The following is a 12,221-nucleotide window of genomic DNA, read 5'->3' on the forward strand; positions in this document are numbered from 1 at the left end:
GAATCAGAAACAAAAAAGAGCCAGTATGCGTCTAGGGGGTACAGAACCCTAGCATAGGAGGGAGCTCCATTTATTGCAGAATGAGAACTCTTAGGGCCAAGCTACAAGTGATGAATGACACTTGAACAGCAAGTGTATTTCTCCCTGTCCACTTGCCCTTCACTCAATCCACTTGCCATTCAAGTGTCATTCGTCACTTGTAGCTTGGCCCTTAGATGTGTTCCCCAACAAACTTGAGGACTCTCTAATGTACAGATGATGCCAAAGTCATCACTTCAAGTTGTAGTCATTCAGGGCTACACATTGGATTTCTCCTGTCTTCTGGGGTCCCATGAGATCAAACATGTACTGTGAGTTCTGTGCTGGGAGCCTTTCATGCCAAGTGAAGAAGAAGGGTTATATCCTCTTAAGAGAAGAAGAAGAATTCCTGCCCGGTGTCCTCTGAGGAGGACCCCGGCTCTGTTGTGAAAGGAAAAATAGTTTTGAACTAACTACAGGAAACCTGAGTTGTCAAACAGAACTCTGTGAAGAAACATTGTTGCTGTAACCAAAGTATTAAACAAAATATCTCTCGTTAAGAATTAAGAATATAAGAAACTAAGCTTTAAGGAAACTATTTTGCCTGTTGCTCAAAGAGTATTCTGTTCTACCAACAAATTTTATCTCAGCACTTTCATTTCCTGACTGCCCTTATTCAACCTCTGCCTGTTTAATAAAGTTATTTCTTTTGAACATTATACAGTCTTCAGTGCCATTTCCAAAACAGAGGAAGAGGGCTCCTGCTTTCTCCCTATCAAGTTTCTGGGGTGGGCTTAAAAGCCAAAATTATAACAGCTTATCAGGGTGGAAGAAACAGACTTTCAAATCACAAATAGAGACACGCTACTTGGGAATGTTCAGCCAAAGCAGGCAAACTTTAATTTTGGCAGGAAAAGCTGCCTCATAGTGGAGAAGTGAAGTGGGGTCCATTGTACCTACCTGCACATGGTGCCCCCCAAGAAGGCAAACCAAGGGCAAGAAAATGGCACAGGAAGGGAAGCCTAAAATTTCTTTATGCATGCCACAGTCCCAATCTGAAGTGGATAATACATGCCTCAAATTAAGTTCTCAGCACAAAACTTGTGCTGAGAACTTGTGCAGCACAGAACACTTGGTTACACAAACCCAGGGAAGACCTAGAGAAAAACATAATTACTACAACATAACCTTTAGGCTAAATCAAGATTTGTGAAGAACATGCCTCTGTAACCATACTACTTGATTTATTTAATATTTCAAGGATTCTTCAACAGGGTATGTATATTGCACATATCTCTTTCTGTACTGTAAGTATTTAAGAGGCTATGAAGGGAAAACTGCTTTGTATACAGTTTGTTTGTAGAGTGACTCTCAGTTGCCACCATGTTTTCATACAGTTTGTTTTAACTTTGTAGATTGTAGACCTTCAAATCAATGAGCTTAGAAGGATAAATTTCCACTTAGGATGGCCAGGGCCAGCACACCCATTGAGGCCAGGTAGCGGTAGCCTCAGGGCGCGAGGGCACCAGAGGGGTGCCGGAGGGGGTGTTGGGGTGGAGGCACGTGCTGTAGAGCTGGCATGGCTGGGCCGCAGCTGCTGCAGCCAACCAGCCCAGTGCCACTGCCGCCACCACACATCCCCAGCCAGGCACAGCAGCCATGAGCGGAGCATGGAGCAGCCTCCGCCCACCACCCCAGACATCTGCTGGCCAATGCCCCCGGCTTGTGCTGTGTGATGATGTCATTGCGTGATGATGTCATCAAGCAGTCCATGGCGTGCGCACTGTGCACTCGCCCATGGGGGGTGGCCACAGGCGCCAGAAACCCTGGCGCCGGCAGTGAGGATGGCACTGTGGAAAAACTTCACTACTATCTTTGAGTGGTGCAGAAGTTACTACTCCTTTCATTTTTCAGATAGAAAAACTGAGGCTAAGGGAACACAACTTTAAAAAAACAAATATGACATTCCATTACTAGATCCATACTTAGAATTAAGTATATACAGATCAAAGTCTTCTTTCTTTTCTTGATACCTTTTTCTTGCCACACACTATTTTTAATATATATATATATATATATTGTCTGTTTCACAGAATCATAGAGTTGGAAGGGGCCATACAGACCTTCTAGTCCAACCCCTTGCCCAATGCAGGATGAGCCTAAACCATCCCTGACAAACATTCATCCAGCCTTTTCTTGAAAACTGCCAGTGAAGGGGAGCTCACCACCTCCCTAGGCAGCTGATTCCACCTTTGAACTACTCTGACCGTGAAAAAGTTTTTCCTAATATCCAGCCAGTACCTTTCTGCATGTAATTTAAGCCTGTTGCTTCGAGTCTTATCCTCTGCTGCCCTCCTCCAAATGACAGCCTTTCAAATATTTAAAGAGAGCAATCATGCCCCCCCTCAATCTCCTTTTCTTCAAACTAAACATTCCCAAGGCCCTCAGCCTTTCCTCGTAGGGTTCAGTCTCCCAGACCCCTGATAATTCTCATCACTCTCTTCTGCACCCTCTCAATTTTGTCCACGTCCTTTTTGTATTGAGGTCCCCAGAACTGCACACAGTATTCCAGGTGTGGTACTGTATAGAATACAAGGCAGTATAGAGGGGGACTATGACCTCCTGCAATTTTGATGCAATGGCCCTTTTGATACAACCCAAGACTGAGTTTGACTTTTTTGTCACTGCGTCACACTGACTTCTCATATTTAGTTTATAGTCCACTCTTACTCCAAGATCTCTTTCGCATACACTACTACCCAGACATGTAACCCCAATCCTGTATTTGTGCTTCACATTTTTGTGGCCCAGATGTAATACTGTGCACTTATCTATGTTGAATTGAAACCTGTTCACAACAGCCCACGTCTCCAGAGTATTCAGGTCTTGTTGGATTTTAACTCTGTCTTCTTGGGTGTTTGCCACTCCTCCCAATTTGGTATCATCAGCAAATTGAATGAGTAGTGTTGCCAGGGACCCCCCTCCTCCTGGTATGGGGCCTGCCATGAACTGTGTCAGTTTCCTGTGTTGCTGTTTTATGAATCCATCAAAGACTCTGTTTTGGGGCAGCGTTGCCCATGCCTGTTTCCTGTTCTCTCTGCTGCAATGGACTGTGCCACCTAAGCTTGTTTCCTGCCTCCTTGGGCACCTATCTCACCTGGGCCCAGAGCCATGCTGCTAGCAGCACAGTGCCAGCCGGAGGGAAACCCCACGAGCCTGGCCAGGCACCCCCTGGTCAGTTCCCGCAGGGAGCCCCTTGCAGGACGGTCACTGAGTCTGCCCTCATCACAAGGCAGCCTGCTAGCAAGCCCAATCCGTGCCAAGGAAGAAGCCATGTTCCCAAGCAGTAAAGAGCCAGCCCGAATAGTTTACGCCACGGCTGCCATTTCATGGAAGCGAGTCAGTCACATCTACAGAGGTCAGCCTCGTCCCGCTATTCATATCTCGGAAGCCACCTCAGAATGGAAGCTAAGTGCCGGCTGTCCAGGACACTTAATGGATGCATCTCAATGCAACTGCCGCATTCCAGAGCTGATGCCATCAAGACAACACCAGCTTCCTGGCAGATCCAATCAACCCGCCCGGCACTCCCGTCCCCTCCTTTGTCCCCTCTTCCCGAGGTGTCACAATCATACAATTAGACACTAAAGTGGCCCATTAAGGATAGTTGTAGAGCCATCAAGCCTTTGTTCCCCTTTTGAGAACCACATGGAAGGCCCTAGCCCCAGGGTACGTTTTGGGGTACTTAAGCAGGCTTCCCCTGCCATGAGGTGCATGTGCCATTCCTATCCTGAACCTCTGCCGTCTCTCTGCTTGTCTAGTGCAGGCATTAGATATCGCCATGCTTTGCTGCTACATATCTATTCCATGCTGTGACCAGATGAGTATACCCAGTTCCGTCAATCTCAAGTGGGTCCTCCTGCTAATGCAAACAGCTCTATTTTTCCTACTCTTTATTTCCTAGTATCTTGTATGTACCTTGTTTGTGTGTGTTATTATAGGCTTATGCAACACCATTAGTAAAACACGTTTTATCTTTATTAGTCTCGCCTCTTTATTGCACGAGTAATCTGGAAGAGGGACTCTGGTATAGCTGGTTAAGATCCGCAACAATTAAACCGAGACTGCAGCTAATTTCCCCATAAATAGCAGTTCTGGTAACAGTAGCCCATTTACCCTTTCATTCAAATCATTGATAAAAATATTGAAAAGTACCGGGCCCCAGACCAAGCCCTGTGGCGCCCCACAGGGTTTGTTTTTCAGTTACAAGAAATATGTTTTGTTTAATATCAAACAGAAAGCAGAAATGTAACCACCTATCATGACTTTGTAATTATACTTTCCTATATCCTTGGACATTCAGCACCATTCTGTTTACACAGTTCTCCTCTCCAAAACCACAGGCTATTGTATAATATGGGTATTCACTCCTTCTGTTCTCTGCATGCATGGCCTAGGAGGGAGCTCCATTTATTGCAGAAGGTGAACTCTTCTTATTAAATAAGTTTGTAACATTTTTATTGAATATGGTCTAGCATTGACTGGAACACACATGCCTGATGAATTACATATTTAATTGTCAAGTTACAAGAACACTCAGACAAAAACAAACACCATTTTTAAAAACACACACTTAAAGACTGAGCCAACATTTTCATACAAACTTTTTATGATTGTTACACATTTTGCCTGTCCTTTTTCCAGTGAGGGCAAGGCAGCTTATGTGATTCTCTTGAATATTTTTCTCATAACAACAGTGCAAGAGAGTAACTGGCCAAAGGGCACCCAGTGAGCTTCATGGAGATTTGACCCAAGTATTCCCAGTCTTAATATGTCACTATAAAAACCACGCCAGACTGGTATCTTGATCTTGAAATGTCACTTCTTTCATATTGAAACAATCCCCCAAATACCTTATCTTCCCTTGTGAAAACTATCCATAAAATAATTTTTTTAGTGTATTCAGGAAACCTAGATTTACTATCCAAAGTTCTACCATAGTTGAAAGAAGAGTAAAATATATCATCAAGTGACTTTATAAAGTAACCAACCCTTTTACACTGAAAAAATTACTTCTTAAACACCATCTGTATATGCTTTCTAAAAATCAGGAAAAAATGCATTGGAAATGGAAAACTTGGAAAGAGAAGGCAAGAACCACAAAAGGAGAGACAGCTGGTGTTTTTGAAATTTATTTATTTTATTTATTATTATTTTTCAGATTTTTAGAACTCTCCCTTGAAACAAGACCCAAAGTGGTTTACAACATTAAAAACATAGTAAGTTAAAAAAACACAATATTAAAAACTTTTTAAAATCACCACAATTAACAGGGTCCAACAAGAATACAACCAATAGTAAAACAAACAGGTGGCAAAATTCCATGATACATCATGGCTGGTTAAAGGCCTGCTGAAACAGTTCTGCCTTGCATGCCCTGCAGAACCTAGAAAGATCCCATAGGGCATGTGCATTATCAGACAGCATGCTACCAGGATGAAGCCACCACAGAGAAAGCCCATGACCTTGTGAAAGAGAGAGGAGCCATTTGGGGGCCAGGCATCACCAGTAAACCATGAGATGCAAAACAAAGAAACCATAAGGGACCAAATCAGGAGAGGCAGTCCTTCATGTTTGATGTTCCCAGGCTTTAAAAGTTAAAAACAGCACCTTGATTTTGATCCGGAAACCAACTGGAAGCCAGTGCAGCTTTAATAAAATAGGCTACATATGGGCAGTCCATGATGAATTGATCAGTAGCCTAGTAGCTGCATTCTGGATGACATGCAGTTTCCAGAGTGTCTTCAAGGACAGCTGCACAGAGCAAATCACAGTAGTCTAAACTGGAGGTGACTGTGGCATGAATCACCATGACCAGATCTGACTGAGACAGATAGAGGGCCAGCTGGAGATCACAGCAAAGATGGTAAAATGCTGACCGTGCCACTGTGGACACCTGCCTATCCAAAGAAAGCAAGGTATTCAACCAAACCCCCAGGTTTTTCATGGAATCCACCAAAGATAACTGGACCCCATCAAGAGCCAGTGGCTGCATCCCCTCCTAAAGTCTATTTCTCCCCAATCACATAACTTCCATCTTATATGGTTTCGGTTTCAGCCAGCTCTGTCTTGACTAGACATGGGCACGAACAGCATTACGAACAGAAAAACCCCACAAACAGCCTAATCTGCTGTTCTCGAACAAGCTGTCCGTGAGGCCCCATCCTAAACAAACAGGTGGTCGTTAAAAGCCTCGTTCATTGCCTTTGGCAGCAGTTGGGCAAGCCAGACAGTCTGGCACCTGCTGCAATCAATCCCCTTGGAAACTGGAGACAGGGAGGTTCTGAACTCTGTCTGAACTCCTGGCTTTCCTTCTGGCTTTAACCCTTCAAGGTACTTCCAGCAGAGAGTCCTGTTTTTGCCACTGAGAAGAGAAAACGACAGCCAATGGAGAGACCCATGGACCATGCCTTTCCCAGGGTGCAATCTTTCTGAAACTTGAGAGGTCTTCAGAGGACAGTGAGGACTATGTCCCCTGCAAATTTGGTGGGTATTGGACATTGGGAAGGTCAGTTTGTGGGGTGTTTAAAGGGCCCTGCTCCTTGCACGTGGCAGGAAAGGGCCCTTTAAACTATCAGCTGGCAGGCGGCAGGGGGGAATCCCCCCCTGCTGCCTGCCAGCTGATAGTTTAAAGGGATTTTTAAAGGGCCAGGTAAGTGTTCGTTGTTCATTGTTCATTGTTCGTGGATGGCACCGAACGACAAACAGGGTGCTCGGGGATTTTTTTCCGTTCATGCCCATGTCTAGTCTTGACCATCCAACCACTGCATCCTGATACCAGGCAAGGACCAAAAAAGCCACCTCAAGCTACTTATTCAGCAGGAGAAAGAGCTGGGTGTCATCAGCTTATTGGTGGCACTCAACACCATACCTTCTGACAATTCTGCCAGAGGGTGCTTATAATATTAAACATTGGAGACAAGATTGCACCCTGCGGAACACCACACACCAGTGACTGCCTGGAGGACCTTATGTCTCCAACAACAACTCTCTGACAACTTCTCTGGAAAAATGAGGAAAAGCAGATTAAAGCAGTTCCTCGAATCCCCCAGTGAGACCCGGCAGTTGACCACAATCAAATGATCGACTATGTCAAAACTCACTGACAGATCTAACAATTTCAGAAGTGCCAAACCGCCTCTATCTAACTGAAGGCAAAAGTCATCAACCAGGGCTATAAGTGCTGTCTCGATTCTAAACCCAGGCCTGAAGCCAGACTAGAAAGGGTCAAGTGCAGAAGTCTCATCATGGAAGGGCTGGGAACCATTTGGTAGACAAAGAAGGCTAGAAGAAGGAGATGCTCTGTCAACAATCTGAGACTGAGGAATTGTGATGATCAGATATATACTCTCCTTTGCAGCATCTCTTCCATGTTCCCCAATGATTTTCCCTGGTGTCTCACAATTCGAAGAGCTGTTTCAATTTCTCAGCAACGTTGCATACCATCTGTACCATCTCAAAAATGTATATGCACAGTTACTTATTTAAAACATTCCCACTTTATTTATTTGCACAGAAGATACATTTTGCCACCTTTCTACTCTCAAGTGTACCCTGTAAGGTTTACTGCACTAGGAATAATCATAGTCACATCAACCAGCTAAAGATGGCAGTAAACACAATTATTTAGCAGCCTCCTAAAGCACCTGAGTGTAAACAAATAGAGAAGAAAGAAATTAAAAAAAAAACCTGAAACAGACATATGTTAAGTTACATAAATAGGCAAAGGAAAACAGAGCCAGCCACACTTCCAGAGCACATAATTCTATACTCAGTAGTCAGTACAGCAAGAAAGCTGTATCACAGGTATCTACCACATCATATCTGATGACTTCATAGAGTTGACATAAAAATAAAACAGGATTGCCCTATGTATGCTTCCCAAATAGCCTTGATGGATGAGTGAGATATAGTGGGATACCCCTGCTCTTCAATGTTCAGGTTCAACAGTGGCCAACTACGTATGTGCATTCTTAGAGCAAATCTGCATGAAATTGTTCATGCCTTACTGGGATCCAGATAAGATTACAGTCATATGACCCACATGGGACTGTCTTTGAAAGTGTGAGTTAACAATGTGGAAACCAGAGTTTAATTGAGGTTTGATGCTTGGAACATAGAATTCCACTTCTGTACAATCTGCTCTGACTCCCAGTTAATTTCTTGTTTGAAACGCTGGATGTTTTATTTATTTAAATTATTTATATGCTGCCTTTCCACCCAAAATAGGATCCCCAAGGCAGCAAACAACATATATGGATATGGATACGATGTTTCAAAACCTAAATAAAAACCTTCTGTATGAACCCCCTGCATATTGAGAGACATTTAATATATTAGAAAGTCCCCCACATGGACTTGTAACCAACATGTTCTGGGATTCCTTGCCAGGATCTTATTTCACAATCTGGACCATAGCGCATGGGGTGAAGGTGTTTAAGTCTTTCCTTCCCCCCACACAGGGCTTTTTTTCTGGGAAAAGAGGTGGTGGAACTCATTGGGTTGCCCTCGGAGAAAATGGTCACATGACTGGTGGCCCCACCCCCTGATCTCCAGATGGAGGGGAGTTTAGATTGCCCTCCGTGCCTGGCGCAGAGGGCAATCTAAACTCCCCTCTGTCTGGAGTTCAGGGGGCGGAGCCACCAGCCATGTGACCATTTTCAAGAGGTTCCAGAGCTCCATTCCACCGCGTTCCAGCTGAAAGAAAGCCCTGACCCCACACATACCATTTTGGCTGTTGTGAAAAAATATATGTACTGACTACACATAAGTTTTTCAGTGATGAAAAGAGTGGCTCCTCAGTACCATCTCAAGTGAGGCAAATATTTAGGGGGCATAAGCCACTTCTCCCTGGAGTCCGGTCCTGTCTAAATTGGGGCTCCATGAGTCTGGGTGAGTACCTAGCACAAAATTTGAGACATATGTCTCATCCAAAGTCTTTGTTGTGTCTATATGTAACATATGAACAGGACAGATCATCTTCAGAAGCCCCCACTATGTGTTTTCCCACTGTCAGAAGCATGTAGAGTAGATATACAAAACAGGGCTTCTCCTGCAGTGGTTGAGGGACTCTTTCAGATGGCAATTGACCTTGCTCTTTCACAATGCAATATTTTTACAGAAACCTTTAGTGAGCCAAAATACTACCCGTATCTCCTTAATTTTACTTTGTCCCCTTCAGTTTCTTTTGTAGTTTGCATTTTGGGTTATTTTATGCACTGGTTTGTATTGTGTGGTGTTTCGTTGTTTAAATTTTGTTTGTTTGTTTGTTTATCTGCCTTTCTCACTGAGATCCATGGCAGATGACACAGTGCAAGTGAAAGTACAATATAATCAAAGCTAGGACAATCACTGAATAAGTTGGCCCCTTCCCGCCCGAAAGCGCAGCAGCTAGGGCGGGGGCCACTTTTGCCACCATGGAAGAAGGAAGGCAGTATCCCTTCTTCCCAGCATACGGGTGCTTGGGGAGGGCGGAGCTAAGGGCATATAAGTCTGCTCTGTCTCTCTCCCTGTTGCAGAGGATGCTGGTTGCTCGGGAGAGTTGGATGTCTGTGTTTTGTAGCAGCTTCTGTCCGACTCCTGAGTAGCTCGGCAGCTTGCAGAGCGCTTGGCTCCGTGCTTCTTGTTTGAGGCTCCTCGCGGTAGTGGTGAAGTTGGGAAGAGAGTCTATTTGCCTGGTGTTCGTGCTTCTGTGCTCTGCTGCGGCTTTTCATGCTGTTTGCAGCACCATGGCAGTGGTTTGTGGGCCTCCATTAGGGCGTTCAGGGCACAGTTAGGAGCAGTCGTTGCTCTGTGCCCCCCCCCCTTTAAGATTAATCAATCAGAGACTTCCAGTTTGGGATCCATGGAGGTCTAACGCAGCTCTAAGTGCTGAGCTGACCGGGCTACCGTTTTAACGGCCGGCAGGGCAAAATAAGCTCGCGGCCAACTGTTCTCAGGCGGAGAACAGGCATAGAACGCTTAAGAACCTCAGGGCACGTCGATCTCGGGCGAGGGGGGGTCCTGCGCAACGGACTCTCTCCCGTCCCTTGAGGTCCCACCCGAAGACAAGTCGGATAAAATCTCTGCGGCAGTCCTGGAGCCAATGCGGTTGGCATAAGACCTACATGCCCAAGCTTCAACAGGGGCAAGAAGAGTTGATGGGAATTTGAGATTGAAACAGCGATTACAACCCGCGAAAAGTGCTGGAGAAGGTAAAGATCACTATCTCTTGAAACGGGACAGATTACTTAAAGTAATGAAGCACTAAAGTAGACTTTTAAACTGCAACAGATTGATTATAAGGAGGGGAGGATCTGGCAAGAACTATATTAGAAAAAGGACTAAGTTAAACGGAGTTATTAAAGAAATTGGAGTATTGTTTTACATACCTGTGGTCACAAGGAGATATCAGGCTGTGAGAAAGCTTTACCATCGCGAGAACTGCTGTGGGAAGTTGGGAAACAGGAAGTACGTAACAGTGATAGAGTTGCTGGAGAGAAGCGGCCCTTGCCGGATGACAGGAAGAAGGGAATCGCCATCTTTGAAAGGGGAAGAGCTGCGGCTTCAGCGGAAGAGGAAGTAAGCCATATTGGATTACAAAAACCATAGAGGAACCATATGTCAGGGCTTGCCGCAGCTGCCGCTGGGCGTGGCACTGGGCGGTCTGCTCCTGACGTCACAGGGGGGCCAGGGACTCTGCAGGACCCTGCTCTGTGGAAGGAGGGGCGGTATACCTCACCCAGACTCCCTCTCAGTCCACTCGCTGGCCTGCTCAACCTGGCCTGCTTACCCTCTGGGTCCTCCATCTCCTCCTTCCAGAACTCTCCTCCAAGCCTCCACCCTTGCATCCTACTGCTCTCACTCCACATCATCACTCCTCACTCACACCCACCACCGCAGAGCTCTTCCCAGCCACCCTTTATAGGGTTTCCTTTCTCCACCCCGCCCTCCTTCCAGGCTTGTTCCCTCTCCTGACTGGGCCCAGCTGTGCATTCCTCCAGGTGTTTCCCTCCAACCACTAATCCCTCCTGGGCCCTTTTGCCATGCTGGCAGGGTGGGGTTGAGTGCGAGCCATCCCCAGCTGAGGGCTCCTTGGCCTTGCTCACAAGGAGCTGCCCCAGCCAGCCCTTGTGCTATTGAGCTTGCCTGGCCTTGCTCACGAGGAGCTGCCCCAGCCAGCCTCTGTGCTATTGGGCTTGCCTGGCCTTGCTCCCGAGGAGCTGCCCCAGCCAGCCTCTGAGCTACTGAGCTTGCCTGGCCCTGCTCACGAGGAGCTGCCCCAGCCAGCCTCTGAGCTACTGAGCTTGCCTGGCCCTGCTCATGAGGAGCTGCCTTAGCCAGCTTCTGCGCTGCCTGCTCAGCAATGCTGGGCGGGGTTACCCATCTCCTACCCCAGAATGCCTGTGGCAGACCCCCCTGGAGAGGCTTGGCTTCTAGCAACTCCTGAGCCAGGCTGCTGTCTTCTAGCCATGGTGTGGCTCTGGGCTGCAGCGGCGGCGGCGTTCTCTCCCTGCCAGGTAAGGGCTCTGCTTGGGTTGCTGCTGCTGCTGCTGGACTCACCTTCTCCCTGCTGTGTCCCTTTCCCTCCGGCCTGCTTAGCCCCCTCTCTTCCCCCTGGAGGGTGGGGCTGGCTGGTTTCTCCTTGCCCCCTCCACCCCTCTGAGGTACTGGCCTTTTGCCCCTTCCCCATGGAGTAGGTAGGTTCTGGCCCTGGTTGCCAGCTTGGGGGGTGGAGTTGCTGCCACCCTTTTGTCCCCTGCTGTTCCCTCTTGTCAAGTCTGGGGGCTGGGGCTCAGACCCCGGACACCATAGAGAAAAGACGCCCGACATTTTGGACTTTCTAAACGACTCTTTTGCAAAAAGACCGGGACATTCAAATTAAAAAGGACATTAAGCCAAGCGCCACGGAGTTAAGGAAGCGAGCGGACTCGTGGGAGCGAGGTAAAGCAAGCCCCACAATGTCGAAAAAAGAGTGGCAAATGGCTATAGAGAACTTGGATAAAAAACTCTCAGAAGTGATTAAAGAACTCAAGGATATGAAACCTGAGCTGGTGAAAGAGGTTAAAGAGACAGTAAAGAATGAACTGGCAGAAGTGAAGAAGGGAATGGAAACAATATAAAATGACCTGCAGGTGACACAGCAAAGAGTCAATGTAGTGGAA

Source organism: Eublepharis macularius, chromosome 8 (genome assembly GCF_028583425.1).
Source record: "Eublepharis macularius isolate TG4126 chromosome 8, MPM_Emac_v1.0, whole genome shotgun sequence".
NCBI classification, from domain to species: Eukaryota; Metazoa; Chordata; class Lepidosauria; order Squamata; family Eublepharidae; genus Eublepharis; species Eublepharis macularius.